The sequence below is a fragment of the Narcine bancroftii genome, chromosome 1 (genome assembly GCF_036971445.1).
Source record: "Narcine bancroftii isolate sNarBan1 chromosome 1, sNarBan1.hap1, whole genome shotgun sequence".
NCBI lineage: Eukaryota > Metazoa > Chordata > Chondrichthyes > Torpediniformes > Narcinidae > Narcine > Narcine bancroftii.
The window spans coordinates 227,499,369-227,527,119 of NC_091469.1; the positions used below are offsets into that span (position 1 = coordinate 227,499,369).

Genomic DNA, 27,751 nt, shown 5'->3' on the forward strand with positions numbered 1-27,751 from the left:
AAGGGATAGACAGAGTGGATGTGGATAGACTATTTCTGTTAAGAGGAGGAAAGATTAAAACAAGAGGACATGAGTTAAGAATTAAGGGTCAGAGGTTTAGAGGTAACATGAGGTGGAACTTCTTTACTCAGAGAGTGGTAGACGTGTGGAATGAGCTTCCGGGAGAAATAGTGGCGGCGGAGTCAATTGTATTATTTAAGAAAAGGTTGGACAGGTATATGGATGAGAAGAAGATGGAGGGTTATGGGCATTGTGCAGGGAGGTGGGACTAGAGAGGGGTGTTTGGTTCGGTGCGGACTAGAAGGGCCTAATGGCCTGTTTCCGTGCTGTAAATTGTTATGTTATGTTATGTTATTATGGACCCAGAAGAGATTGGAAGATCTTAAAAGGTTTTGCATCTGTATTTTCTCAGGGACAAGCAAGCAGTATGGAGCCAATACAAGTTAAAGAGGAGGAAGTGTTTGCTCTCTTGAAGTGAATATAGGTGGATAAATCCCCAGGGGCCGACAAGGTATTCCCTTGGACCTTGAGGGAGGTTAGCACGAAAATTGCAGGGGCCCTGACAGATATATTTAAAATGTCCTTAGCCACAGGTGAGGTGCCGGAGGATTGCGAGGTAGCTAATAATTGTTCTGTTGTTTATGAAAGGCTCCAAAAGTTATTCAGAAAAATTATAAGCAGGTGAGCTTGACATCAGTAGTAGTTTCGTTTTTGGAATGAGTTCTAATAGAGTGGAGAACCAATTATTTGGATAATCGGGGATAGATTCTGGATAGTCAACATGTGTTGTAGGTCAAGTTTAACACATCTTATAGAGTTTTTTGAGGAGGTTACCAGGAAAGTTGATGAAGGAAAGGCCTTGGATGTTGTGTATATGGACTTTATTCAGGCTTTTGACAAGGTCCCGCAATAAAAGGTTAGTCAGGAAGGTTTAGTCACTCTGTATTCATGGTGGTGTTGTGTACGGGATACAATATTGGCTTTACAGGAGAAGCCAGAGAGTGGTAGTGGATGATTGCCTCTCTGCCTGGAGGTCTGTGACTAGTGGAGTGCCCCAAGGATTGGTGCTGGGTCCGTTGTTATTCATCATCCATATCTGGATGATAATGTGGTAAAGTGGATCAGCAAAGATTGGAGGTGTTGTGGACAGAGGGGAAGACTTTAAAAGCTTGCAGAGGGATCTGGACCAGCTGGAAAAATGGGATGAAAAAATGGAAAATGGAATTTAGTCCATACAAGAGCGAGGTGTGGCATTTTGGAAGGACAAACCGGTAGGATGTCCACAGTAAATGGTAGGGCATTGAAAAGAGTGGTAGAACAGAGGGTTCTGGGAATACAGATACATAACTCCCTGAAATTGGTGTCACAGGTTGATAGAGTCATAAAGAGAGCTTTTGGTACATTGGGCTTCATAAATCAAAATATTGAATATAGGAGTTGGGATGTTATGGTGCAGTTGTTTAAAACATTGGTGAGGCCAAATTTGAAACATTGTGTGGAGATGTGATCACCCAACTACAGGAAAGGTGTTAATACATTTGAAGGAATGCAGAGAAGATTTACTAGGATGTTGCTGTGACTTGAGGAACTGAGTTACAGGAAAAGGTTAAACAGGTTATGACTTTATTCCCAGGAGCAGAGAGGAATGAGGGGAGATCTGACAGAAGTATACAAAATTATGATTTTTTTTTCCACTGAAGTTAGGGGGAATACTAGCTAGAGAATATGGGTTAAGGGTGAAAGGGGAGAGGTTTAGGGGGTATTTCTTCACACAGAGAGTGGTGAGAGCATGGAATGTGCTACCAGCTGAAGTGGTGAATGCAGGGTCAGTTTTAACATTTATGGAAAATTTGGGCATGTACATGGATGGGAGGGGCATGGAGGGATATGAAAATGGAAGCAGGTCAGTCGACCTAGGCAGAATATAACATAACATAACTTAACAATTACAGCACGGAAACAGGCCATTAGGCCCTTCTAGTCTGCACCGAACCAAACACCCCTTTCTAATCCCACCCCCCTGCACAATGCCCATAACCCTCCATCTTCTTCTCATCCATACACCTGTCCAACCTTTTCTTAAATAATACAATTGACTCCGCCGCCACTATTTCTCCCGGAAGATCATTCCACACAGCTACCACTCTCTGAGTAAAGAAGTTCCCCCTCATATTACCTCTAAACCTCTGCCCCTTAATTCTTAACTCATGTCCTCTTGTTTTAATCTTTCCTCCTCTTAACAGAAATAGTCTATCCACATCCACTCTGTCTATCCCTTTCATAATCGTAAATACTTCTATCAAATCCCCTCTCAACCTTGTACGCTCCAAAGAATAAAGACCTAATCTGTCCAATCTCTCCCCATACTCCAGATGCTTAAACCCAGGCAACATTCTGGTAAACCTTCTCTGCACTCTCTCCACTCTGTTTATATCCTTCCTATAATTAGGCGACCAGAACTGCATACAGAACTCCAAATTAGGCCGCACCAACGTCTTATACAATCTCAACATCACCTCCCAACTCCTATATTCCATGCAATGATTGATAAAGGCCAGCATACTAAAAGCCTTCCTCACCACCCTATTCACGTGAGTTTCTACCTTCAGGGAACGATGTACCGTCACTCCTAAATCTTTCTGCTCTTCTGTATTCCTCAATGCTCTCCCATTTACCACATATGTCCTATTCTGATTCTTCTTACCAAAATGAAGCACCTCACACTTATCAGCATTAAATTCCATCTGCCATATTTCAGCCCACTTTTCTAAGCAGCCCAAATCTCTCTGCAATCCTTGAAAACCTTCTTCATTATCCACTATTCCACCTATCTTAGTATCGTCTGCATATTTACTAATCCAATTCACCACCCCATCATCTAGATCATTAATGTATATAACGAACAACAATGGGCCCAATACAGATCCTTGAGGCACACCACTGGTCACCGGCCTCCAACCTGACAGACAATTATCCACTACCACTCTCTGGCCTCTCCCTTTCAGCCAATGTTCAATCCATTTGACTATCTCAAAATTTATACCTAAAGACTGCACCTTCTTAACTAACCTTCCATGTGGTACCTTATCGAAGGCCTTACTGAAGTCCATATAGTCAACATCCACTGCGCTACCCTCATCCACATTCCTAGTCACCTCTTCAAAAAATTCAATCAGATTGGTCAAACATGACCTTCCTCCCACAAATCCATGTTGAGTGCTCCTGATCAGACCCTGTCTATCCAGATGTTTATAAGTACTATCTCTAAGAATTTTCTCCATTAATTTACCTACCACAGACGTCAAACTTACAGGCCGATAGTTGCCAGGCTTCCTCCTTGAACCCTTTTTAAATAACGGAACCACATGTGCAATGCGCCAATCCTCCGGCACTATCCCCATATCTAATGACATTTGGATAATGGATAATGGATCAGCACAGACTAGAAGGGTTGAAGGCCCTATTTCCTGTGCTGTAGTGTTCTCTTCTTTTATGGTTTTCTACGCACTAACACCACAGAGGAGCTAAAGCAGTGGTTCTCAACCTTTTACTTTCCACTCTCATCCCACCTTCAGTAATCCCTGTGCCATCGGTGCTCTGTGATTAGTAAGGGATAGCTGAAGGTGGGATGTGAGTGGGAAGGGAAGGTTGAGAATCACTGCTCCAGACCCAATTGTTACTGAAATATTTTGCTTGAGAAAAATTGTCATTGGCCCATTTCCTTTGGAGTTATGAAACCGTGCACATAACAAGTCAATTAGGTACGATTAAAATGTTTTTTTAAAAACCTTTTTATTCCATCCACATGCCACCTTAAGCAATCCCTTACTAATCACAGAGTACCTATGGCATAGGGATTGCTTAAAGTGGTATGTGAGTGGAAAGAAAAAGATTGAGAAAACCTCTGAGCTACAGGTTGTACACATGGACATCATAATGTACCGATAACAAAATCAAGCTGAATCCATGGCAAAAAATAAAATGCACAGGAGAAAGTTTAATCTGTAAATTATTCAATTATTGCAGAAGAAGATAAACTATAGAAGCAGGTTCAAATTATACATCAAGTAAACATACAGACTATTTGAACCCTTGCATCTGCTCTACCATGCTGTAAGATCATGGCAGTGAAGAAACTCAGTGTTGAATACACTCTACTCATGTGTGTGTCTTTCTTCTCCTGCAGGCTACAACATTAGGGCTATAACCTCGCTGTAGGCGTAGCGACCTCGCTACAATGGTGATCCCGACTGGTCAAAATGGTGCTTTGGACCCAAAGATGGAAGAGCAACCTGCGATCAACGCTGCAGCATTAAAGATGCCCGGCTTCTGGACATCACAACCACAGGTGTGGTTCCAGCAAGCTGTGGCACAGTTCGCCATTGCACGGATATCCGCCAATGACACGTGCTACTACCACGTGGCCAGCACCCTCGATCAGGACACCGCAGCCCGCACCATCAACTTCCTCCAGTAGCCCCTGGAACAAGGAAGGTATGTGGTCATCAAAGAGCTGTTAACCCACATTTTCAGGCTCTCAAAGCATGAGCTCACTGCCCGACTGTTGCATTCTCCCCTCATGAGTGACATGCTCACTCTCAACAATGGTCATACCTCCTGCCCGCTGTTCTAGCAGATCTTCCTGGAGAGGATCCCCGAGGACAACCGGCTGCTCATCATGGAAGAAGACTTTGATGACCCCAGGAAGGTGGCTGCCCAAGCAAACCTGCTATGAGCAGCGAAGAGGGATGCCTGCACTTCGCTCGAGTAGGTGACAGCACCACGTCATCAGCACCCGACCAGGAAAACCACATTCAAGCCAGCATGTCACTGCTTTAGCCATGTGCAAACCGACATTGTGGGGCCCCTATCCGTATGCAGAGACACATGTTACCTTTTCACAATGGTCAACTAGATGACCAGATGGCCAGAAGTGGTGCCATTATCAGATGCTTCCACAGAAGCATGTGCACGGGCTTTACTCAACACTTGGGAAGTGGGTTTTGTGGTCCCCAAACACCTTACATCAGACCATTCACTTCCATGCCCTGCTGACGCAACTCTACCACCCCATGGCGTATCACCTACAGGCCAACGGATTGATGGAGAGGTTCCACAGACACCTTAAGGCAACCTTAATGGCATGGCTTACAGGACATAACTGGGCCAACAAACTCCCTTGGATCTGCACCGTACCCAAGGAGGACCTCAAGGAATCCTCTGTTGAGTTAGTCTATGGCTCACTCCTAGTTATACCAGCCAAATTCATGATGGCCCGAGGACTTAGGAGAGCCCCCAGCGACCAAATTGTCCCGACTACATGAGCACCTAGGTACCCTGGCCCCTGCTAAACCTAGACCCCACAGCCAACTGTGAACTTATGTCTCAAAGAACTTTAAAGACTGTAAATATGCATTTGTTCAGCGCGGGATTCACCGGCCACCTCTACAGCAGTCTTATGAGGGACCATACCGTGTCCTCAGACACGACAGCTCCATTTATGTTTTGGACATTGGCGGCTGAGAAGAGGCTTTCACACTTGACTGGTTGAAATCGGCCAACTTGAACTTTGACCATACTATCACTCACCCAACCCCATGGCAAAGGGGTCTACCTCCAAAAAACCGGATTGCCAGTTCTGGGAGGAGGCAGTCACGTAACGACCTGTGGTCCACACAGGAAATGGCCGTCGAACACAGCAACCGGCAAAATATTGTGCAGGTTGAAATGCCCATTTCCATAGACTGCCGGCAGATCACTGAAACTGAAGGTGGATCACAGGGGGCCCCAATCAGCAACCAGCCAGCTCAAACCACGCCCCGGTGGTGACGCGGCCGAGCTGACTATCAAAGGAAGAGCTGCCACTGAATAAACTCAGTGTTGAATACGGTCTACTGATGTATGTGTCTTTCTTCACCTGCGGATTTGAGCTATAGCCTTAAGGCTATAACTGACAGCTATAACCTAGCTGGAGCCGTAGAGACCTCACTACAGCAGATCTTTAGTTTGATATACCAACCCTCTATTTCCTCAATTCCCTTGCACACATTTGCCACTTTTAGAAGAAGTTGCAATCAATATCTTGATATAACAAGTCATCATGCCAAACAACCAAAGGAACTGCTCACACTAACTATGAGGGACTCCCATTTGTACAAGGAATATTTGTGTATTTTTATAGAGAAAATATTTATCCTGCATATGTCTGTATGTGTGTTATGCCTGGTTGTGTGTCTGCATGTTTTTGCACCGAGGACCGGAGAACACTGTTTTGTTGAGTTGGACTTGTACAATCAGATGACAATAAACTTGACTCAACTTGACTTGATAAAGAGTAACGTAAATTAACAATGGAGACTGATGCTATTAGACTTCATGGAATTCAAATTCAATACTGAAGTTGTCTATATATTTTAGGACAGCTAAAAAAATATAAATAGGTATGAATTCTAATTATTCCAATTTCTTATCATGAGAGTTTTATTCAAATGCTTGCCATTAAAAACCAAGTGAAGATTCCATCTATTTTACCAGAGAGGATTCATCTAATTTTGAAAAGAAAAAAACCTTCAGGTGCTTAAAGATCTGAGACGAAAATGGACGATGGTAGAAGTACTCAGTAGATCTGTAAAGACAACACAGACTGGATGCTTCGGGCTTGGTGATATTTCATCAGGTTTACTACTGGTTCAGGAACAGAGCTTGGCCGGCTCAGAATTTTCATTTCCTGTTTCCAATTCAGATTACAAGCATCCGCGGTTCTTTTTGTTTTGCTTTGCAATGAAGAGTCTTATCAGGTTTGCTCCTTGATAGCTCAAAATCTTGTGCATAATGCATGTGACAGGAGAAAGGTTGAATAGGTTAGGACTTTATACCCTGGAGCATCAGAGAATGAGGGGAGATTTGACAGAGGCATTCAAAATTATGCTGGACAAATATAGGATAAAAACAAATGGGCTTTATCCACTGAGTTTAGGTGAAAACAGAACTGGACGATGTGGGTTGAGATTAAAAGGTGAAATGTTTAAGGGGAACGTTAGTGGGAACCTCTTCACTCAGAGGGTAGTCAGAGTGGTCAATGGAGAAAGTGGATGCAGGCTTAATTACATAGATGGGAGGCATATGGATGGGGGTGTACTCCAGGGACTAGGTAAGATAAATAATTTGGCATGGACAAGATGGGCCAAAGACTTGTTTCTGTGCTGAGATGTTCTATTGTTCTCAATGCTCAGTATTCTGATGTGCTGGGGAGAGCTGTGCAGTCAAACAAATAGAGGCTGCTTACCCCACATCCAACAGGAGGCAGCATGAGAGAGTGCTGGACCTGAGCAGCCGGTCAACACATGGAGTAGTCGCTGCCAGTCCCCTTCAATTACATTCATTCACCCGAACAGCTAGCTGCCAGCACTGAGCCCCCAGATTTTCAGTGTAAGAAGGCGTAACTCTCAACCCTGCCCACCCACCACCAGTCCTCACGGCCAGCTTCCTCAGGCCAAACTGTGGGATGATTTACGGCTGCAAGAGTGCAGGGATTCATAGCAAGTTCCCAGCACAGCAGTGCTGTCAGTAAACAAGTTTCTATATATAATGCAAAAATGCCCTCCTTTAGCACAGATTATTTCAATGATCTTATTTCTGGGATCTATCTATCTGAGACAACAGTGTGGTGCACCAATTACTAGTTGGTGAAATCAGATACCTACTAACATTTCGCCGCATTGCAGTATCAACTGCTCTGATTATATGATTCTGCAGCAGATTGCCCCACGTTTGTTGTGGAAACAATTTATTTGTTCACAGCTCAGCAGAATGGACATCCACATGCATATAGAAGACACGCCTTTCCAGGATCTCCCTGCTGTGAGTCCTCTGGCATTCAGGATCTCCTTCCTCGAACTGACCAATGAGTGAGCATGTTCACACGGTAAAGATGAGATAGCGTTTCTCCAGGACCACAGAGCATATTTACTTAAATATAAGTTAGAATAGAAGTTAAACACAAGTCTCCTTGGCAGCCAGAGTGTGTGTTGTTGGGGTCAGAATACCATGGAGAGTGTGCTTTTAAGAGCTGATAGCCTTCTCTGCCTGGTGGGAGTAACATATTAGAATAAGCAGCTCCATTCAATCAAGTGTAAGTCTGTTAAGAATTGCACTGGCCTCATTTTAGTCCTACTTTTTAGGTATAAACCATCATGACATCATGTCAAATTTATCTCTGACTAACTTTATTGGGTTTTTCTTCCTTTATGAGGGACCTGGTTAGACATTAGCTGTAAAGGCCGCAACAGTAAAGCACTCCCAAAAAAAAGTGAAATCTAAGTTCTTGGCATCAGTGTTTAAACTGTAAAGGGAATGTGAAAATGTAGCACAAGTGCCCAGCAGTATCAATTTATTCATCATGTTGCCAAGAAATTTAATTAAGTATTATTCCACCAAACAGAACGCTTTACTTTATTCTACAGTTGATAACTATATCAAAGCCATTTCTTTGAAGCTATTATGAAGTTCAAGCCTGAAGGCGAAATCTGAATTTGAAACACGGCTGCATCAACACGCGAGAAAATTACACCACAATCAATCCAATCATTCCAAAAACAAATTCCAACAAAATAATGGTATGTCTCCTACTTCTCCAGAGACTGAACTGATTTACAATTCTATTAATTCAAAGTATGTTAAAATAAGAACACGACTGTGAATCATAAACCTTAACCAATACTGAGATCTCAAGGGGTGGGGGGGGGGGGTGGAATTAGGAGCAAATTGCAATGGGTTGAAAAGCTTCAATATAAATTACCAGGAAAGATAAAGAAACAAGGCAGAGTGAACGCCAAGTTGGCAAGGCTGATAGATCGTTCGACTGGGATTTGTGTGCAAAGATTAAAATAGATGGCTGTGATGATGAACGTCTACATTTTTATTAGCATCCTTCTTGTTTGTAGATGGTGAGTGCCCCATTATAACCAACAGCTTTTGATTTCGATATCCTTTAAGGCTACCACTCAAGGAATGGGAGTCGTACCATCAATCTCAAAACTTACAGCAACAATGTAGGTTGAAATGATGGATCTTCCTCCCTTGGGTGGCACAGTTAGTGCAGCAGTTAACGCAACACTGCTACAACGTCAGCAATCGGGACCAGGGTTGAAATTCCACGCTGTCTGTAAGGAGTTTGCATGTTCTCCCCGTATTTGTGTGGGTTTTCCATGGGGGCTCCAGTTTCCTCCCACCATTCAAAACGTACGGCAGGGTTGTAGGTGAATTAGGCGGCAAGAGGCTTGTAGGCCAAAATAGCCTGTTAGCGTGCTGCATGTCCAAATGTAAAATTTAAACAAGAAAAACAAATATGAAATGTGATGTTATTTTCCTAAATCTCTTTTCAACAGGGAATTTTTAAAATCAGACAACAGCATATTCCCCTTCATTTAAAATGTGAAAAATCTAATCTGTCAATAAATAAGGCATGAAATAGTCAAGAACCTGTATATCTGATCCATAAGACTGTTAATGTACTATTTCAATATCTCTACTTTGAAACATACAGAAGGAAAATTAGATCATTGTCGCAAGTATCTATTTCATACTCCTTAAGTTCGACTGGATCTTTAATTTTTACAAGGGTCATTGGCGGCTGCAATGAACTGGGATTCACTGGTAATGCTGTGCGGATGGCTGGCTCTGCCCCCATCTGCTCACATATAACCCTGGTTTCCCACCTAAACCCAGAAACCTTCTGAAGACGACTGTGAGACCCTATCCATAGTTATAAGCTAATTAAAGCTTTTATTCATGCTACAATTTTACTAGCTTATTCCCTAGAAGATGGAAGCGCTGCTCAAGCCAGGGATGCTGCTGACAGACCCTCTGTTCCCGACGTGGCTGAGGAGTTCACGTACTGGCTAGACTGCTTCCAGGCCTACCTGAACGCCACCAGAGTCGCCTTCCACACCAATGAACTCAGGTGGTCCACACTCGTTTCGAGGGTAGGAATGGAAGGGTAGGCAGTCACCAGGGACTGCCCTACATATGATGCTGCCATCGAGGCTTTGAAGGCTCGGTTCCTGAGGTCCAATGGCCGGGAGAGTGACCATCGATGACTATCTGCTAGATCTGTGGATGCTTGCCAAGAAGTCATATAAATGGGTCGGCCATACATTACTGTGCTGTAATGTTCTATGTCTTATTGATTTAAACACAAATCAAAAATGAAACTTTTGTTGGGCAACTCCTACTGTTCTATCACCTGAATTTTATCTCCACTGCACGTACTACCCCAACATCTGATTATGTGCTCACAGCATTATCTTGCAAAAATATAGAGGAAAAATATTTGCTGAGAATCTGCATAATATTCCAGTGTACAAGTAAAAAAAAATGGATATGAATCTCTGGAAAAGCATATTAAATCCATCCATGATAATAGAATCTAAAATGTCATAAAACAATAATTCTGCATGAAGGGCTCAGGCCCGAAATGCTGGTTATATATCTTTGCCTCCTATTGACACAGCGGGATCCAGCTCTTTTATGTGTTCATTTATCCAGTCCATTACATTTCTTATTCTAACTGTCACAATTGTTCCTTTTCTTTATGGCTTCTCCTGCCACAGCTGATATTCATGAGGAGAAAGAGGGCAGGAGGGGTGGAGAACACTGTTTAATGAGTGGATGTGCTTTCAGGCCTCTAGCAATGATATCAGTAGCAGTAAAGCCAATCTGTCTGCCTACTGTTCAAAAGCAAATATTGGAGGCTCTTTCATGAAGCTGTTCAATCTTTTACAACTTACTCTCTGTCCAGCATACAGCTAGCAACCTGCTTCATGGATGTGAAATAAACGATTCAATCTACCTGTTACAAATTCAGGTCTGAGGACAATGGTGAGGGAGGAGGGGGTTGGGAGTTAGTCTTCAACAAAGTATGAGCCCAATAACCGAAAGCCAACTCCCTGTTTTAAACCACGTGAAGAATTTGCTTCATCTTTCACTGAACTAGTTTGACCCCTCATCTATCAGCATCTGTTATTCTTGAAGTGAAAAATTAAAAGGGTGTTTAATAGACAGCTGATCTGGTATCATCTGATCTGGTTTAATCTAAAAATAATTTATTTTTAATTGTCTGCAGTGTGCTGTTAAATTTGAATCACACTTTGTTGCACTGGTCCATTCATCAATGATCCACTGTCAAGAGAAATGAAAAAAAGATACTAGAACTCAGATAATTCATATATTCTATTCCTATTCATTGCAATGATTTATCTAAGGCAGGGGTGGCCAACCTTTTAATTTAGACATACCGCGCAGTAACAGGCCAGTTCAGCCCACGAGTCCATGCCGCCCAATTAACCTACACCCCGGTACGTACTCGCTGGACAAACTGGCCTGTTTCTGTGCTATATGTCTAAATTAAAAGGTTGTCAGGGTATTATTTTATGAGACGTTCACAGTGATGAACAAATTCCTGATGACCAAGAATATTTTTAGTCAAAGATGGATTTCAAGATCAATTTAATTAATTAATAATCCTTCACCTATTGTTCTTGCTTGCATTATCTACTGCAAAGTGGCTGTTGAACTTAGCTGAGCTCATGGTCATGTTAAACTGATAATCACAACCCTACATTATGTGGTAAAGTATGTCCTCAGTTTCTTACACAAGATTATATTCCCTCTGAGTCGACTGACTCGGTGTTCGTCAGTCTTGCAAAGCTCATGACCAAGCTGAAGGATCCTGCAACTGGATCTTCCACTTCTTCCTTGGCAGACCCAAATCTGGGCAGACCAGCTCCTTCACACTGGGGCACCCCATGGCAGTGTGCCTTTAGTCAACCACTCCATTCCTTGTACACCGATGACTACTCTGCCGAGTTCAGTTGCAATCCGATCAACAAATTTGCCAATGACACCACTGTTGCTAGCTGAATAACTGGAAACGATGAGTCAGTACAGGATAGAGATCAAAAATCTGGTTGGGTGGGGCTAGAACAATCTTGCTCTCAACATCACCAAGATCACAGAGCTGATTGTTGATTTGAAGAAGGAGAAGCAGAGGCACCAAGCACCCGTCTACATTAATGGGACACAGATGGAGAGGGTCAGAACCTCCAAGTTCCAAGAAGCACATATCTCCTAAGTCCTTTCCTGGAATCTGCACATTCAGGCGAAGAAGGCACACCCCTGTGCCTTTACTTTCAAAGGAGTCGGAAGAGATTGGGCATGTTGCCAGATATTCCCTCCAGCCCCTACAGCAGCATTGGGAATTGTAGACTGTCACAGCCTGGTTTAAGAATTTGACTGACCAAGAACGCAGAAGACTGAAGAGAGTATCATACATAGCCACGTCCATCACAGGCTCTGACCTCCCATCCATTTCAGGTACCCCATCACCTACGTGAGGAGCTGCTTCAAGAAGGCAGCCAACATCATCAAGGATCTCCACCCACTCTTTTCACCACTACCTAAGGGCAGAAGGTACAGAAACCTGAAAACCTGCACATCAAGGTTCAAGAGCCATCAGAGTCTCAAACCTTCCCTTGTCACTCTACTAATCAGATGCTGTCTGCTCTATTGCACTAGAAATACCGAGTATTTAATGTCTATTGTAAGTATTTATTTTTATCTTAATTCAGTTAGTTAACTGTAATAGTTTCTCTTCATAAGAACCAGTTCACCTGCAGCAAGCAAGAATTTCAACAATAATAAAAAAACAAGAAAGCTCAAAACATTAGCATATTCTGTAAAATATTTGTTGCCCATTTTGGGCAATGAGAATAAAATTATTTTGTAATATAAGAGATTTCAGCATTTCCCACATTTGTTTTTTTTAAAAATTTCTTAAGGTATTTCAACTCAACGACATTTCATTGAACTTACTGATTCATCTCTACTAATCCACATAATTTTCTCACAACATTGGACAGGAAATCTGAAATCTGGATAACAGCCTACTAAGTCCATGCTGCCTCCCTGAGAATCCATTGTCCCATGCAACCCACTCTCCCAACATTTAAGTGCGATGGGATTGAATGGAAGTGCAAAATCAATCAAAATTACACAAGAATGGTTGTATAACCATGCAAAGTGAAAATAAATAATTGACATGGCCTTCATCTGTTCACCATCAATGCAGTAAATAGGGCCACTGGGACTTGTAAAGCTCCTCACAGTCCTGCTTAACTACATCTTCCTGGTCCATTAGCACTGAATCAATCAGCATTCATTCAGGAGAATTTGATGGCATGAATTGTGCTGCCACCATGGATATCTGAATGAAACTGCTGCTGTGTCATTTTGCACCCTCCAGCTGTCTCACATCATAAAAGCTAAAGCATGTTTACAAATGGAATATTGTGGTCCTGAACTTCAAAGGTGGGATAAAGGGCTCTTCCAATAAGCGTCGGAAGGAACAGTTCATTTCAGCTACTGAATCCAAACCTGGAATCTTTTTGCCATTAAATATATAAATTTCCACATGTTCTAGATATGCCCCTTTGCTGTTATTAAAGAAGATGGGGGAGATCCCGATTGCTCTGATGTTCCTGGGCATCAAAGACAAACTGCACATGTAAGAAATGCAGTAAAGAGACCGGTGTATCTGCCTGAATGAAACATTGATTCAGACAAGTGAAAACAATTCTGGTCTTTACTGCAAAATGGATGGAGTGTGAAAAGAGGGAAATCCCGCTCCAGTTCTCCATCACAGAGATTGGGCAGCACAGTTAGAAAGTGTTATTGCAGCGCCAGCTATCCAGGGTTGAATCCACCGCTTTCCGTAAGGGAGTTTGTACTTTCCTGGGTTTTCTCCAGGTGCTCTGATTTCCACCCACACTGCAAAATGTGTGGGGCTGGTAGGTTAAGTGGGGGCAATTGGGCAGCACAAATTTCATGAGGTGGAAGGTCCTTCTACTGTACTGTACTTAAATCACATTTTTAAAAAGTGTTGTGGAAACTGAATGATGGTTTAGATTCAAGGCTGAGATGAGGCCAAATTGCGGATCACTAAAGGAGTCCAGGTTATGGAGGAAAAGGACAGAGGCCAGATTGACTAATGAGTAGACTGAGTAATATACACTTTGCTCCCACCTCTGACGTTCTTCTCACCTTGTGGGAGTTTATTCGATGTGTCTTGGATTAATTGAGTCAGAGTTCAGAAACAGGCCCTTCTGCCCACACTGACCTTTTGGTCCATCTCCACTCATCACATTGGTCCACGTTAAATCTGTAGCCTTTTTCACCTTGCCTACTTGTGCGAGAGCCCAAATCTAAATGTCTCTTAAACATTACCATCATGCCTGATTCCTCGAGGATCGCGTTTGAGCTATCAACCACAAGACCATGCGGGTCTGCTTTATTGTTGAAAATCATTAACAGAGCATTATCAGTTTCTAATGAAATGCATTCAATTCCATACAATGCCAGCCAAAGCTAAAATTGAGCTCAATTATTTCACATTGAGGTTATTAATTATGAGCGCCTCGAGTGCAGAGTAAAGGCTTTTAGCTGAAATGTCTGTGTCCTTTTGTTCATGAGAGTTATGTACCAGTTGCGTAAGATATAGAAATTAGGAGGCAGTAAAATTGGGGGAGGTGTTTAGGAGACATCAGTGATTGACTTTTGTCTAGGTTCATGGTATATAAGAGGTTAAAGGAGCTTGAATACCTTCCATTCAAACCATATTGTTTTCTAGGGGAGTTGCCTGCTGCTTACAAGAGCCATGATGCAGTACTACAAACAATAGGTGCTTTGAAAGAAGCCTTTAAATGTTATAAATTGGAATTAACACATGTAAATGGATAATCTATTCACTGCTACGAACAAGATTACTTCAGTATCATTATCTCATGACATCTACAAATGCCAACTATGAATGGAAATTCATACATTCAGGATATTTAATAAACTAAACACCACCACCACCCCCCCACCACCACCTCCTTCTCCATGCCCTCTCTCCAGTATGTGTATGTGCAGGAACATCAGAAGTCAGATAACATTAATGACATGCTTTACAGTTGTGAGGGATTTAAAGAGCAATCCGCCACTCCAGAGAATGAAGGTTGAGGTTTCCATGCTTTAAACGTTAAAACACATTAAATAGGCAAGAATGAAAATTCCTGCACTGCCGTAACTAAAAACGGAGGTTTCAATTGTGGTCTTTTTTTTAAAAAAACCAGCAACACTCATATACCGTCAATCACAGGGAATAAGGTGCAGGCAAGCAGTGCTTGTTCTTGTTAGTTGTGAGCTGATCATTGTTCTGTATGCCATCCCTCTCACTGCAAAAGCACTCAAAAACTGATGTCAGGCTATAGCCACATCTTGGGAATGATGGCTAGGATTCGAAATAGTTTTCAATCCTCCAGTATGTGGTGCATCGTGAACATATAGCAAATGACTTACAAATACACCAATGCCATCCCATCATTTTTGGATGGCAAGGCCAGTCTGTTCTTCGAGATGGTCCAGGGTTTGGTAAATCTCAGATCCTTCAGGGGGCTGTTTGGAGACAACCTCATTAATGTGAAATGGGAAACTTCAACAAATGCCCTTCTCCGGTGGCAACTGTTTTGGCTGCATTGACTACTGTAAAGCTTCATAGTTCATTGTCCGGGGACAATGATGCAATCATACATTGAGCTCTACTTTAAACACCTATGATAAAACAAACAGCTCTTTCCTCTCATATGTCATGCTCATACTATAGTGAACGTCAAACACTCTCTAACAGATGAACCTAAACTTTAAGGCTGAGATAGAAGAGATTTTAGATGCTAGAATTCAAAGCAAGAAAGCAAACTGCCGGACAAACTCCGTGGGGCCAGACAACATCCACAGAGGGAAATGAACAGCCAGAATTTGGGGTCAAAGTTCTGCTACGGGACTGATCGATAAAGGAGGGTGCCAGGACGTTGATGAATAGAGAAGGCCAGCTGGGGTGAAGCTGCAAGATGGTGACAGGTGGAAGCAGGTGGTGAAGGTGCAAGCTACTGCGGAAGGAGGGGAATTGGTGAAAGTGTGCAAGGGAGGAATGGTGGCCTGATGGGAACAGTAGGAGCTGAGATACAGGGAATAGGGGTGAGGGTGGTGAACAGGTGGAGAAGGCGGAGATTTAGGAGTATAGGGGTAGGGGGGTGGTTGGAATGTGTGCGGAAGGACTTGGTGGATGATAAGATCGAGAATGGGACCAAGGGAAATTGGAGAATCCAATGTCCATGCCCTTAGGGTCTCAGACTACTCCATGAGGAACTTGGTTTCGTCTTACCCTAACAATGGAGAAAGCTGAGAACAGACTGGTTGGTGCGGGAATAGGGAAGGGAATTAAAATGGCCGCAACCAGAATCTCCGGCTGGCACATGCGTGCAGGTGCTCAGCAAAATAGGAGCCAAATGTTTCCTTAGTTAGAATAACAATACTTCAATTGCTAGGATGACATGCCATGGTTTGTCATTTTAACAGATAGTCAGGAGTGAATTAATATTCAATAATTGAAATAAGGGCAGTCTGTTTTTTTTTCTTCGACACTCAAGCAGAGGAAAAGTTAAATGTTAACCATTCACAATTCATTATCTTGAAGAATAATTTATGCACTTTCTTGGTTTTCAGATTAAGAAATTACCGTATATTTTGGCGTATGTGTTGAGTCATGAAACCCTAAAAAAAAATTTTCAAAAAGGACAGGTAGACTTATACACCACATATAATTTTGAGACCTTAAATTCACCAAAAAATACAGATTGATGTCAATTCAGCATACAAGTTGAAACTGGAAGCACTTCCCCACCACAGGGCACCACCATAACCACTCTTACCTGGGACCCTTAGATCGCTCCTGCCTGGTAGGCCGAGTTTCCTGCTCCCACCGGGAGCATGATGTTGGTGTTCTGGCTCCATGGGCCATCGCCGCTGTTACCTGGTAGGCCAAGGTTTCTGCTCCTGTCTGGAGCACAATGTCACTGCTCCAGCTCCATGGGCTGTCGCCATTGCTGTCTGGTAGGCCTAGGGTTTTTTTTAACCTACTTAATTTACAGTGTTGTTACTTGTGATTGAGGTGTTTTAACAATTGTTGGGTTGTTCCTGGGAGGCCCGGACAGCCCGAAAAATGGGAGTTGACTTATATGCCAGATATACCATAAAACCCTTAAAATTAGGCTGAAAAATAGGGGTCAACTTATATACCGGTCGACGTATACGCAGAAATATATGGTACCTCTATTGGAAACTGAATGTGCTTCAATGAAAGGGAATATAAATGCACAGAAATATGGTTTGCAGGAATGGAAGACAATCTTTTCGGACAAGGCCATTTGCAATTTACTATACTCATTAATTATTAATGCCAATTCTCATATTTCCTTGCAAATGTCAACTGCTCTAATACATCTGATGAAGTCTCTCTCCATGGTTACAGTAACAAAAGGGAAGCATCACCTTGAAATTAATTTTTAAATTTAATTTACAGACCTTGCACGGGAACAAGCCTTTCCGGCCCATGAGCCAGCAATTCCCAAATCCACCCCTGTGACCAATTAACCTACTAACCCTGTACACCTTTGTAACGAGGGAGGAAACTGGAGCACCCAGAAGAAACCCACATGGACACAAAAAGAACATGCAAACTCCTTACGGGCTGTGCCAAAATATAGCTGGGCTGCTGGCGCAGTAATCGCATAGTGCTAACTGAAACACTAACCGTGCTGCCATATACACAACAGAGACTTGCTTAAATCTTCAGCCACCTTAATTACAGGTTAACTACACACAGCAGTAAGATATAAACACAGCTTCCATATAAAAATAACGCACCACCATTCCAAACTCAATCCTTATTTTATTTCACAGCTTTGCATTTCTGCAAATACTTTGAAAGGAAGATTAAAGAAAAATGATTTCATATATTCACTCCTGTGCTTTGAGATTAGTCCCCAGGAAAATAAATCGCCAAAGAAGGCAATCATGAAACTTCCATAAAGATCCCTTTGAGAAAAACAGTTTGATGAACTACGTTCTGATAGCGTATGATAGGGAAGTCAAGGACCAGAGGGCACAACTTCAGGATAAAAGGGTGTCAATTTAAAACAGAGAGGTGGAGCACATTTCTTTAGACAGAGTCATGACTCTGTGGAAGTCAATACCTCAGGCGGCTGTGGAAGAGAGCTCATTGGGTGTATTAAGGCAGAGTTTAGGCCCTTTCAGATAGGACAAAAGTCCAAATGTAAAACGTATAATCACCTACCTCTCTGAATGTGCGGAGGTGGTCTCCAAGCAGCATAATCCAACCCCTCTCCGAGAAGGATCATCTCCGCAGTACAGCCCTCCGCCGAACAATCTGAATGTACAACCATGCTAAGCGGTTGTTTAGAGATGGGCTGATGATGCCGTTAGCCCACGATCCATCTCCCCACTCACCCTTCTCCTTCCAAGTCAGGAGTAGCAGAAGCTGGCAGCAGGGGCCAGCAAGGCAGCAGGAGCTGTCAGCGAGGCCAGCGAGGGATGGCAGGGCAGTGGGAGCTGCCAAGGCAACAGGAGCCATCAGGGGGCGGCCAGTATGGGCAGGGATAGCCACACCTGACCTCTTCAGCCTTCGGGGCCGCTCTCTGTGGCTCAAAACGCAGCAAAGCCATGGCCATCTTTCCTACCCATTATCCTCCACGCAGCTGGAACTGTTCTGGGTACCAAGAGCGGCTACAGCTGCCTGGGGGATTATGGGTAGGGAAGACGGATATTGCTCTGCCATGTTTTTATGACAGATGGTGCTACAGCACAGTTCCCCGCCTCTGTCAGATCCGGAAGGCACTACGAGGCGCCTCTGGATATGAATGGGCTGCTGTCTGAAAGGCAAGTTCTTAGTTTTCCATCCGCTCCTGTAGCCTGCCTCAAGGCGGAGGCCTGACGTGAAATGGCCTATTGATAAGCATTTAATTAGTCAGGGCATCAAGGGTTATGGGGAGAAGGCCAGGGAGTGGAGCTGAGCGGGAGGATGAATCACCTCATGATAGAATGGCGGAGAAGACTCGATGGGCCAATTCACCTACTTTTGCTCCTAATCATCCTGAAATGTGCACACAAGTTGACTAATCTTCCACTAGAACTCCAGAACATCAACTGGTCCCGAGTATACTAAATATCTGAAATGTTTCACTTCCAGCAAATGCTTGAGAAGTTCTTGCTCAGTCATGTGAAGTGACCAGCAGAAGCTCTGTCAATTTTCAACCCCATATTCTTTATGAACAAATATTAAAGAAACATAATGGAGACTGAAGCATCAATTTGCCTAAAACAATTTCTGTCTCACATTTAGCATCCAACAGTGGGAGAAACTATTGCATGATTTATTTTAAATTAGCTCTACCTGGCATTGCTCGGGTTATTAAGCTGGTAATCGTGATGTCTGTAATTATTTCCATGTTATTAAGTTTTACAACACCCCTGGTTAATGGAATTAAATCTAACAAAAGCCAAAATATGGGTTAAAACAATGAAATTGTTTAAAGACTGGACATATACACATTTGTCACTGTCTATGTAAACAGCTTGAGACAAATTGTTGTCCTGCAGATGCTTTTTCGACTGGCATCAGCTTGCTCAAAATGACTGGTGATTGAACAAGATTAGCCAAAGATTCCTGAATCAATGTGGTGTAATTTAATGCACATGCACTGAGCTATCGCACAAGACTTAAACTGAACAATTCCCCATGCAGACAGTTACGCTTTCTTTTGCAATGATGGTAATATGGTTAAATAGTCATATGAATATTTGCAGCTTGTTGCCATGGTAACACACACAACTCTCATCAACGCAGAGAGGCAATGTTAAGCTGTTTCATTTTCATTTTGAGTCAGCAATCTCTGGTGCTTGGTGAAGTTAGCACAAAAATTCCCTATGGATAGTGTCCCCAGTAATCATTCCTAATAAACAGTGCTGATACAAGAATCACAAAGCCCACGATCCCTCATTTTCCTTTAATTTACTTAATTTGAAATCCTGATTAGTGTTTCCCGTGGTTGCAGCTCATCCTAATCTAAAATAAATCCCATACATTTGAGTTTGTTAGATGGCAATCATGGGTTGCTTTGTAATGGGAGAAGGGGTGTCACTGAAAGACCTAACGAGATCCACAACATTTACAATTATATTCAATTCAACTTACTGCATCATGAAGGATTAACTTTGTTCAGGTTATTAAAAACTTAAATACATTAATTAATCCTGATGAAGGGTTGCTCAAATTTAAATGTTAACTGTTTCTGTTTTCGCTCATGCCACCTGACCTATTTTGTGCTTCCAAAGTGTTCTGGGTTTAATTTCAGATTTCCAGCATCTGCAGATTTTTTTTAAAATTCTGTCATTGCGTTAATCTTCCATTACTGACAGGATGGGAACCTGTTGGAACTACTGTAATGGTCACCATAGAACCTTAATGAACAAAAGTATCAATGGGTCTCCTTAAACATTTAAAGCAAAGAGCTGCAAAAGTGATGTTATGAAGACTAGAAAGCGACAGTAAACTAGAATGAGTGAATACTCTGTCAAAGCAAGGACAGAAAGTGAAATAAAGTGTGACCCAGAAATATTGCGTGTGCGTGTGTGTGAGAGAGAGAGAGGTAGTAGCAAAAGTATTTTAAACGATTAAATAATGGTAGTGAAATTATGTGTACTTACCAGATAACTTCCAAAGGGAAGGGGTTAGAATTTGTAATATAGTATAATAGTCACTTTTTTTAAAATCTTTTTTAATTAGCCAAATGTTGTAATTGTTTAAGTGTTTACAACTTTGTTTTTCTGTTTGACTGTTAAGATATTGAGTTTATAATAGATTTTTTCTTATATAACTTTTTTTCTGTATATTCCTTTTTATATATTAATACACCATCAATGACTTGAAAGACTGTTGTTAAGAAACCAATAGGCTTTTATTTTATTGACTTAAAAACCCAAGCACATCCATACTGTTCGACTGTCCTGCACTGAGGAGGGGGCTGCAGAACCTGTTGGGGGGGGGGGGGTGACCACAGGTACAATCGACTAATAGGTGTGCCTGACCCAGACAATTACATGTAACAGTGGTTTACCACAATATATTACCTTTGATTTTTACTTATGTACTATTTCTGTAAAACCCAATAAAAATATTGAAAAATAAAAGGTTAAATTATTCAAATAGCAATTAAAATCCAAATGACTGAGTCTCCACAATTGCACTGAGTGTCAGAGAGTGACTGGTCACCACATCACCAAAGCACAGACAACTTAAATTAGTTCATTAAACTTTGTGTGACTTTATATCTAAGCTACTGTGTGAGTAACTGGTATCATTCAATTAAATGTGGTTTATGGGAAGCTAACTGTGAAGATGAGTATCTGGGACCAAAAAAAATCTATTTTAATTTTTGATCATACCCATTGCCTGAAGTTGCCATTGCTTTGGACAGCAAATTTTTGGGTCAATGTTTAATGCAGACACAATTATCTGTAGATGATTTACTTATGTGCAATTAATACTCACAGCATGGTTTGAACTTGATCATCATAGCCCGTTTTATCTTACATGGAGCATCCACACCACCAATTATACTAGAAGGAATTTCAGAACTCGCAGCTGCCCACAGCTCCATCCTCAGAGGAGATTCTGGAGTCTTGGGACATGCCTTCCAACAGCGACATGTGCAGAAACACAGGAGGACTCGGTTGTCTCTCAAGTGGCAACAGAGCTAGCACGTAGCTAGAACACAAGAGACTGCAAACAAATGGCATAAGCACTAATCCCACTGGAGTTCTTGAGAGAGGTCGCTCCAGAATTAATGCAAGTATTTCAAAGGATACTGTGTAGCTGAATGCTATGCTGATAAGTAGCCTGAGCTTTCACCTATGGTCTCCAGCATCAAATAATTTACCTCAACAACTAGCATTTAGAATATGATGATAGTTAGAAAACAAACAGTAACAGTGTAGTGAACTGGGATTCACTAGATGTGTGCTGTACTGACGACTGGTCCCACATCCTGGCTCCTCCCCCTGGGGCCCATATATAACCCTGGTTTCCCGTCTAATCCTAGAACTCCTCTGAAGCCTGTTCATGAACCCAACCTGTGTTGTAAGCTAATAAAAGTGTTTGTTCTCCCTCCAGTCGAGTGTGAGCTTTTATTTACGCTCCAATTTTATTAGCTGACAAACAAGGATGGAGGCATTACTCAAGCCCAGTAGGCCGTTAATGGACCCCCTGTCCCCCGACGTGGCCGAGGAGTTCGCGTATTGGCTAGACTGCTTCCAGGTCTGGATGAACACGACCAGGGACCAGAGGTCGATGCTCATCTCAAGGGTAGGGACAAAGGGGTTCGCAGTTGACCGAGATGTACGAGGCTGCCGTCGAGGCGCTAAAGGCCCGCTACATGAAGGCCCAGAATGATGTCCTAGCGAGGCACCGGATCACCCTATGCCACCAATGGCCTGGAGAGTCGATTGATGACTATCCGCTGGATCTGCGGACGCTTGCTAAGAAGTGCAGGTATGAGGCTGCTCCGGGCTGTGTCTGGGAAGATGAACAGATCTGAGACATCCTGGTCGCAGGGGTTCACTCGACGGACGTGAGGCAGTGACTGCTCGAGACGGAAGGGAAGGACCTCACTAGCCACATTGAGCTGGAACAGGCCAGTCTCGAGATCGCTGACCGAGGCCAGCGAACTCGCGCTCTCAGGTGAGCACCTCCAAAGACCGGCTGCTCCCACTATGGCAGCCCCTGCTCTAACAGCTGCCGCTTCCTGAGTTGGGAATGCTTTTTCTGCAGCAAGGGACAGCACCCCCATGCCCGCTGCCCAGCCAGAGGCTCAGCATGCTCCAGCTGTGGGAAGAAAGGATATTGGGTGAGGTCTGCTGGGTGAAGGGAGGTCCGGGGAAGTCTATGGCCAATCCGATTCCAGGCCCAAAGTATCTGCCCCAGACTCACCCAAGATTGCCTTCTGCGTAACCCGCCGCCTACGGAAACGGTGCAAAAAGGCTCGGTGGCCATCTTGCCGCAGCCCCATTTTGAATTCAGCGCCATCATCATCGTCAGAGGAGGGAGGGCGGCCATCTTGCCGCGCCACAAAGCTAGTACCATCTTACCTGCACAGGTTGACTCTGGACGGAGGGGACCACTCGAGGGAAGAACACAGCGTCTCCGGCAACCTGGCATTGTTGGTCATCAACCAGAATAGACCTCACCAGGTCAGCAACTTAATGATGATGGTGAAGGTAAATGGACATTCCACCAAGTGCCTGATTGACACAGGCTCCATGGAAAGTTTCATGGACTCACGGACTGCGCAAAAATATAACTTAAATATGTACCCGTCTAATTACCAAATCTTCCTAGCATCCCAGTCCTATTCGGCATGTGTACAGAAACATTGTATAGTTCATCTGTCATTTGAAGGGGGGGAGTATTTTGTAAATTTCACAAGTACACTTTAGATGAATTGTGTGCTCCTTTATTGTTGGGTCTGGACATCCTGTGTCACCTAAAAGTGTGACCTTGGAGTTTTCTGGTCCCCTTCCCATGGTAACGGTTCGGAATGGAGGGCCCTCAAAACCAGGATCCACTTGCAGCCTCTCCACGTTGAACATCGACCTCCCCCTCTCCCCCCACCTCTGTTCCCAAACCTGTCTGCCGACTGTAAGCCCATTGCCACCAAGAGCAGGAGGTATAGTGCGGCAGACAGGGAGTTTATAAATATGGAGACCCAGCACCTGCTGGAGGATGGGAACATCGAACTCAGCATCAGCCCATGGAGAGCGCAAGTGGTGGTAGTGAAGTCCAGGTTAGTGATTGACTATAGGCAATTAACTGATACACACTCCTGGACACATATCCCCCCCTCCCTTGCATTTCAGATACATTAAATGATATCAGCATATTGAGGGATACGCTCAATACGTTCAGCCTGAGGACGGTTGGGCCCAGGTGAGAGTTGGCCAGGGTCCATGCTGGAGTTGGCGGCTGAGGTGTGGGTCGCCGGGGCCAGGGTTGGAGTCTGGGCATGGTGTTGGGAGCTTTAGACCTTTAGATTGATTTGACCATCGACCTAAAGGCTGCCTATTACCATTCTAAGTACATGGCATTTGAGGCTAAAGGTCGATTCTTTCAGTTCTGGAGGGACCCTTTCGGTATTACCAGTGGGGTCTCTATTTTCTAGCACCAGATGGACAGGATGGTGGACAAGTACAGCTTGAAGGCTACCTTCCCCTACCTCGACAATGTCACCCTCTGTGGCCACACCATGGAAGACCATGGTCGCAATCTCCAGAGCTTTCTCCACGTGGCGAGAGCTTACAATTCTGACAAATGTGTATTCTGGACTATACGTCTGACTATCCTTGGCTTTGTGGTGGAGAATGACGTCACTGGCCCCGACCCTGATAGGATGCACCCTGTTAGAGCTTCCCCTCCCCGGAACCACAGAGGCTTTGAGGAAATGCCTGGGGTTTTTCTCATATTACACCCAGTGGATCCCTCAATACGCTGACAAGGTTCATGCCCTCTTAGAGGCCACCACTTTCCCCCTTTTGGCCAAAGCCCAAGACAACTTTTAATTACCTCTGAAGTTAAATTGCGAAAGCTGCCATGCACACAGAAGACAAGAATATACCTATTTAAGTGGAAAGTGACGCTTTGGATGTAGCCCTGGTCACTACTCTCAACCAGGCGGGCAGGCCGGTTGTCTTTTTCTCACAGACATTACAAGATCATGAGCTCCGGAACCTGTCTGTGAAAAAGGAGGCCATTATAGAAACCATAAGGCACTACCTGGCTGGTAGAAGATTTATGCTCTTCACTGACCAGCGCTCTGTCACATTCATGTTCAGCGATGCCAAGAGGGGGAAAATCAAGAATGATAAAATTGCTAGGTGGAGGATCAAACTCTCCACCTGCAGTTTTGACATTGCCTACCGTCCAGAGGCCCTTAACGATCCTCCAGATGCCTTTTCCAGGGGATTCTGTGCCTCCACACACACTGGTCAACTGCAGACCATACACAATGAGCTCTGCCATCCAGGGGTCACCCACATGGCTCATTTTGTCAAGTCATGCCCAGGTCATGCCAGGTCTGCGCTGTGTGCAAGCCGCAATTTTTTCGCCCCGTGAAAGTGCACCAGATTAAATCATCCAGGCACTTTTAATGGCTCAGCGTCAATTTTAAGGGACCTCTTCCCTCCACAAATGGGAACACCTACTTTTTTTCGATTATCAATGAGTACTCCCACTTCCCATTCACCATCCCTTGCCCAGACACGATCACCTCATCCATTATGAAGGCCATAGACTCTATTTTTACCCTGTTCGGGTATCCCGGCTATATTCATAGTGACCGGGGCTCAGCCTTCATGAGCGATGAGCTGCATCAGTACCTGATAGTGAGGGGCATCGCATCTCATGTTTACATTCGACAAAAGGTCGGTATCAGGTACTGCACTCCCACCCTGGCTCACTAGTCCTGGTCCAGTCATTTTCAAGAAACACGTGAGGAGAAGCAAGACTGACCCCCTGGTGGAAAGGGGGAAATTGCTCCATTCCAACTCCACGTACATCTATGTGGCAGGGAGGATACCACTCCATCAGGGACCTGGCACCTGCCTGAACAAAGGGTCTCGATGCCTCAGGTGCTGCACGAGCTACCCGAGCTTTTTCTCCTCACCCTGCTCAGGGCCTCAGGGGACCCGGTTCAGGAGAGTGAACCCCCCTTTATCATCGAGCTGGAGCCCCAGCCCACTACCCTTCCATCACAGGCAGACCAGGAGACTTGAGGAGACCAAGGCCCCCCAGTGCTAAGGCGCTCCACCAGGATCTCTAGACCCCCAGACCACCTGAATCTGTAAATAATATTGTAAATATTCCTCTTCTGTGTCTATTACTGGCTTCTGAACCTTGTTCTCTTCATCCACAGACACTTAATTCTGAAGGAAGGGGTGAATGTTGTGAACTGAGATTCACTTAGAAGTGTGTTACATTGATGACTGGTCCCACCTATGGGCCCATATATAACCCTGGTTTCCCGCTTAAACCAGAACCTCCCTGAAGCCTGTTCATGAACCCTACCTGTGTTGTAAGCTAATAAAAGTGTCTGTTCTCCCTTCAGTCGAGTGTGAGCTTTTATCTACGCTACAAACAGCACAGGAACAGAGAGAGAGAGAGAGAGAGAGAGAGAGAGAGAGAGAGAGAGAGAGAGAGAGAGAGAGAACATACCCAAAATCGATTTTCCATGGGGATTTTCTCCCTCTACAGCTGTGAGAGACAAGATTTCTTGAGGATTTTCAACAATCCTCCTCCAACGTAACTGTGGGAAATTGATAAAAGTCCTAGAGAAAATTAACTTCCTCATAAATTTAAGCAACAATAGATTCTGGCATTGAATAAATGGTAACTATTTTTGCAAATGGTAACACTGAGTTAATGTCAATGCAAGCTATTACCTAAATTCACATTGCAATGTTTGCATGCAGAAAGGGGGTCACTGGGAGGGTACTGGGGTTTAAACAGTTAAATGTATGCTATTGGTAAGCAGGAAGTGGTTGCAGCGCAGAGAGCTGTGGCAGTGAGCAGCCTCCCTTCCTTCATCCAATCCTCGTATTAAATGGCTGAGAAATGGTTGTCGAGTTTCTCCGGCACTTTTGTGTGCTCCACTAAAATCTCAGCATCTGCAGGCTTTCCTGTTTAACACCAGAAATTTAAAGCAAGCTTGGGGAGAAGTCAACGTGGCTTGGGACCAAATTTCTCATTGAAAGCTCTTCTCTGAGCAACACCTCACCCTCATTGATAGCAACCTACTCTTCGTATATCAATAACCTTTCTGCTCTCTCTCCTTCAAGGTTACTGCCCACCAGCCTTTCCCTTAATCCAACTGGGCATTATAAATTATCCTAATCATCTTTGAGGCCACCCTTTCAAATTTGCCATTTAATGCAACCTTTCACTTAAAGGTTTTCTTGGTTGGTTCTTAAACTCCCATTGCCTTCCAATTCTCCACTTTATTCTGAGTTTATCATGAAAAAAAATGCACTTTCAAAGTCTCAGCTATGAGAGTTCAGGTATGCACCCTCTCTAATTTCTTTGAGGAGACTACCTCAATCAAATATTTCTTATCTTTATAATATCCATGGTATTCACCACAACTCAGTTCACTGCAGTCCAGGGGATATAAGAGATTTATAATTAAAAGAAAATTGATGAAACTGTCTATCATTGGGTTCTTTAATCATTAAGGACTTTTTAGCAACACATTAAAATAAGGCAGGTTCTGAATGGATGAACCATTTTTTGCACAGCTATTTTGTGTTAAATCTTGAGGTGAAAGTAAGGGCTTGGGTGAAGATAAGGCCGGGCATATTTTTAATCCAGTGGTTATTAATCGGCAGTAATCGCTGTCAGTGCAGTGATGTGAGATGTGGGCGATCAGGGAGCGTTCAAGTGTCTAAGATGGTGACGTTTGCAGGATGAGTGTCCAGCTGCAGTTCCTCTCAGCCTGCGCAGATCAGTGATAATGGCAGTTGGACTCACTTTGCAGCGTGCAAGAGGCAGAGGGAATTACAAATAGGGGTTTCAGGGAGATGGTCACACCAAAGCTTCTGTCAGGTGACCACCGGGAAGGGAGGGGGTGAAACACAAAGTCTGTGGACGCAGTGATTGAAGTAAAAGCACGACGCTGGAGAAACTCAGTGCGCTTTATGTGGCAAAGATAAAGATACATAACCGATGTATTGGGCTTAGGCCTTGCATCATCAG

At 43.6% G+C, this 27,751-nt stretch overlaps 1 protein-coding gene across 2 annotated transcripts in view; it reads right to left on the reverse strand.

The window, feature by feature from the left end:
* The window catches only part of LOC138739800 (solute carrier organic anion transporter family member 3A1-like), a 345,875-nt gene that overhangs the window by 180,632 nt on the left and 137,492 nt on the right, over positions 1-27,751 (reverse strand). The gene's annotated exons all lie outside the window — the stretch shown is intronic.